This window comes from Crocuta crocuta, unplaced genomic scaffold (genome assembly GCF_008692635.1).
Source record: "Crocuta crocuta isolate KB4526 unplaced genomic scaffold, BGI_CrCroc_1.0 scaffold57, whole genome shotgun sequence".
In the NCBI taxonomy this organism is placed as follows: Eukaryota; Metazoa; Chordata; class Mammalia; order Carnivora; family Hyaenidae; genus Crocuta; species Crocuta crocuta.
The window spans coordinates 4,008,635-4,013,223 of NW_027532163.1; the positions used below are offsets into that span (position 1 = coordinate 4,008,635).

Here is a 4,589-nt window from a genome sequence, read left to right on the forward strand (position 1 = left end):
CGGCCGGCCTGCCGGTTGGCCAGCCACTCGCCTCCTGGCCCTCTCCACCCCCACAGCTCTGGCTGCTCCTCTCAGGACCTGGGAAGTGAGGGAATGTAGGGCACCTGGCCGGCGGTCACTGTCCTCAGCAGCATGGGCACACAGGTCCCACTCACCAGACTTCCCAAGGAGCAGAGCCCCAGCTCTTGTGCGGCTGACACACAGATCTGGAGTAAAGGGAGGGCCCAGAGTGAACTCCCCATGATCGGCCCTGGGCAGCTGTTCAGGGTTCTCCAGGGCCTGGGACTTGCCAGTCTGCTGACATCACAGCACCTGGCACACAGCACCGAGAGAACCACACAGTGGGTGACCTGAGCCTCTCTGAACCTCAGTTTCGACAGCTCAGAAATGGGGATAATACCAACTCCCTCATTTATCTGTGGCAGGACAGACTGATTAACGAGCAAAGGTGTGGCCGGGCAGGGTGCCCAGCAGAGTCAACACGCAGAGCTTTGCGGAACGAATTGTATCACAAACAATGCACGGCCTAAACTCCACTGCGCCCTGGGCCACCAGCTCCTCACCTCAGTGCTCAGCACAGCAGTGGGTCCTCTGTAAATATCCGTGCAGTAAAGGAACCTGAAGCACAGGAGAGAAAGGCACTAACATCTTGTGTGTGTGTGTGTGTGTGTGTGTGTGTGTGTGTGTGTGTGAGAGAGAGAGAGAGAGAGAGAGAGAGATGGGGGGTTGTCCTATGGGATCCGTGACCTCGTTAAATTGTACAACAACGAAGTTCTTTCCTGTTTACAAAGAAACTGAGACAGAGAAATCAAGTAAGTCCCCCAGCTTCCAGCAGACGAGTCCGGATTTGAACCCAAGAATGCTGGTCGCAAAGCTGGGGGCCCTTCCCTAGACCTCTCGGCCGGGTGCTGCCACAGAGAGAGAGAGAGAGGGAGGAGGAACCCTCTGGGCCCCATCCAAGCAGCACGGCACCGAAGGGCCCAAGTCGCCTCACTCAGTCCAGGCTCAGTGGGTGCTTCTGGGAGAGCTGGCTGGGCTCATCCCTCTGCAGGGGTCCATCCTGCAGACTCACTCAAGGCACCTAGAACTGTCAGCCAAGAACGCCGTAATGACAGGCTGAGAGCTCCCACAAAGGCTTCGGGCATACCAGAGCCCTGGACGCGGCGTACGCCAAGCCTTTTTTAGGAGTGTCGGCTAAGCAGGACAGGCAGACACGGAATGGGCCGGATAGAGCCCCAGCCTGAATCTGATGCCACTTTCCCGGGGGCGGGCAGACCCTGGCCTGTCTGGAGCTTGCTTCTCTAGAAAGGGGCATCAGCAGAGGCCTTTGGAGTCTTTGAGCCCCTCCACAGGCGATCTGTCCCTAGGGCATTCTCTGACCTAGCTCTTCCCTCGCCCCACTTTCCCCACGGCACACACTCCAGCACACTCTTGCCACCTGCCAGAAAAAAGCAGAGAAGAAAGGATAGATAAAGTCATCCATTTCCACCGTTTGGTGCTAACCCACAAAGATGTGTGTGTGTGTGTGTGTGTGTGTGTGTTTAATGCTTAAGCATGAGGTTCAGGGCTATGATTTCACATCTGCTTCCTTGCTCCTCGCCACTCAGCCCTACAACTGATCTGGCTATGTTAACAACCCTTCTGGCTCGGCTCCCTGCAACCACATGTGTAGCCCATGCCAGGAGAAACTCCTGAAGGCCAGCAGAGGAAACTTCTCGGCTCCTCTCAGACCCGGGAGCAGGAAAACGTAGAGCACCTGGTGACCGCCCAACCCTTACACTCTGCATTCCTTGGGCTTCTCCAACCTGCAGCCATCCAAATGGTCCTTGAGTATTTTCAATCAGGTACTGTGCAAGCCCTGGACACAAATTAACCCTTTTATTTCTGTGAACTTACTTTCAAGTATTCATACTTTAGTACTAATGCCACCGAGGAGGAAACCAAGGCCCAAAGAAATGCATTGGTTCAAGTTATAAAGATGCTGGCCCCTCAGAAACAATTCAGACTCAGGTAGTCTGATGCTGATGTTCTCAAGACGCTTAAGAAATCTTTTCCTACTTTGAAAGAATGCCCAAGACTTTAAAAATTCCCAAGAGGGCAATGGCTACTTAATTTTCCATCTTCCTTCAATCATCACAAGGCAAAATAATCCCCCCAATGACTCGGTAGTGATGGGAGGGGGGTGCGTGGGACAGGAGACAGAGGTAATTGGCCTGAGTTTTGCATTCATGAGTGGCTTTAGGTTAGACTCTTGACCATATGCACTAACAGGATTTTAAACAGACATTTTGCTCTTTTTAAACTAGGGCCGTACTACCAAACCACACCCTCATGGTGCACTTTCAATTTGCATTTATGATACTTTAAATCCTGCAATTAACTTGGAACCATATTCATTATTTTGCATTGTGTTGGAGGGTGGTTAAAAGAGCTAATTCACAAAAAAACAGTTTTAACATATTGCAGTCTATTTGCAGCTCTCATTTTACACTCTTGAGCATTTTTACATTCACTGGGATGTCCTGACTACCTCCTGCTGATATTGCCATTCTGTGCCTTTTTTGGGGCGGGGGGGAGAAAAGGAGGGAAGGCGGGGAAGACGGTGGCTGAAAATGGTATGAAAAGTTTATTCCAAATGACTGATCCCGAGAAGCTGTTTTCTTCATTAAACTGAATTCAGGCTATTTTTATGTCAGCTTTGTGCCTAACAGCTATAATCCAGACATCCTGTCCATCTTCCTCCCACTACTGGGGACTTGTTTCAATGAAACAGTTGGGTGATTTGGGGTGGACTTCGGAGGTGGCAATTTGTTAAACACCCAAATGTTGTACAAGCACCATCTCTTGCCACCAGTCCCCAAAGTTAGAAAAAAACAGAGATCCTTATTGGCTGTTGGCTGGCAGGAGCAGAGAGATTCAAACACTCCTAACAACCGGAAACAATTGTTGATCCTATGAGGCACAACTTTTTCAAGAACACCAGGCCCAGAACAACTCAAAGAGCTCTGGCTCAGGGGTGGGGGGAAGCAGAAAAAGACAAACAGGACTGACGCAAGCAAGGCTAACACAGAAATCACTTCTGAATAGAAACAGGGAGGGAGAGGGGATTCTATGTGAAGAAATCCACAAGTTGCTTCCATGAAATCAACATGTTTCAGATAGCTGCCACTTCCTTATGGAAAAGGAGTGATTTTTTTTTTTAATGTTTTATTTATTTCTAGGAGAGAGACAGCGTGAGCAGGGGAGGGTCAGAGAGAGAGGGAGTCACAGACTCTGAAACAGGCTCCAGGCTCTGAGCTGGCACTCAGCACAGAGCCCGACGCGGGGCTCGAACCCACGAACCGCGAGATCATGACCCAAGCGAAAGTCGGACGCTTAACCGACTAAGCCGCCCAGGTGCCCCAGAAAAGGAGTGATTCTAACTCTCTCCACCTCAGTACCAGCTACCCGTGGCAGGCATCTGCCTCTGGGACTCTGAAGACTGAATTTACATCCATTCCACATGCCACCCTCTTTCTAGCCTTGGAGATGCTGGGTGCCCCCCCCGAAACCCACCCCCACCTGAACACATTTCCTTGCAAGCCATTTCCCCAGACTGCTCACTTGGGACTCCCCTGACTCAAAACAGTGAAAAATTCTGGGCTCTGTCCTCCCAAGCCAAGCTGAGAGACCAGCCCTGTGCAGATCCCATCTGCCCCGATGCAACCGGCAAACTAGACTATATCCTGAAGTCACTTTAATCCCTAGGCAAACAAGAATGGCAGCACGTGGAAGTCACACTCGGGGGCATTGCCTTACTGGACAGCCACACAGACCTAGAATTTTCAGCGCAGGAAAAGACTGAGAGGGTTCCTCCTCTGTGAGGGGGAAACTGAGGCCCAGGGGCTCACAGCAACCTGCTTTAGGTCACACAGCTAGTTCGTGACCAAAAAAGAGGCCAGACGTCCCAATCTCTAAGTGGCACCTTCTATTCCGTTTTTCCTCCCGGAAGCACGAATCCCAGAACATCTATAGTTTCAGAACCCTCAACGGTGGCTAATTAATAACATGGCCAGGGGTAAATAGCTAGTCATGGGAATTGTAATAACAGCTATGGCAGTAACATCGAAAAGAAAACTATAATCTGAAAATGTAGAGAAGGTTTATTATTTTTTTTTCTTCCGCAGTCCAAAGCCAGCCAAGCTCCTTGAGGTCAACATCGAGGGATGTCTAAAAGAATTAAGTAAATTAAAAGTAAATGAAGGTTCTTTCGAGAGCGAGAGGGGAGAAGGAAGAGCCCTTGCCCCGGCGGCGGTACTCACCAGCGCTCCCAGCGCAGGTAATGGACCCAAGGAGGAACCAGGTGGAGCCTAGCCGCCAGGGTATATATAGCGAAGGTGTTGCGCAAAAACCCGGCGGCAGCTGCTGTCATCACGCCCCTCGCACATTCCAGGACCGCCTGCCGCCGCCGGGGCACTGCCTACCTGCCGGCTTAATGAGCCCATCGTGACCTCCCGGCCGGCTGCGGAGGGAAGACAGGCGGCCGGCTGCGGACGAGATCCCCACGCGGTCCCTGGGCCCCAAAGGCAGCGCCCGGGTCGCGCGCCCTG

At 51.7% G+C, this 4,589-nt stretch overlaps 1 protein-coding gene across 1 annotated transcript in view; it reads right to left on the reverse strand.

Annotated features, from left to right (window-relative positions):
• Positions 1-4,334, reverse strand: part of SLC34A2 (solute carrier family 34 member 2) — a 25,054-nt gene extending 20,720 nt beyond the window's left edge. The window contains exon 1 of the mRNA XM_077776594.1: positions 4,302-4,334. The gene's annotated coding sequence lies outside the window, so the exon portion shown is untranslated. The remainder of the gene's footprint in view (positions 1-4,301) is intronic.
• Positions 4,335-4,589: the final 255 nt, after the last annotated feature.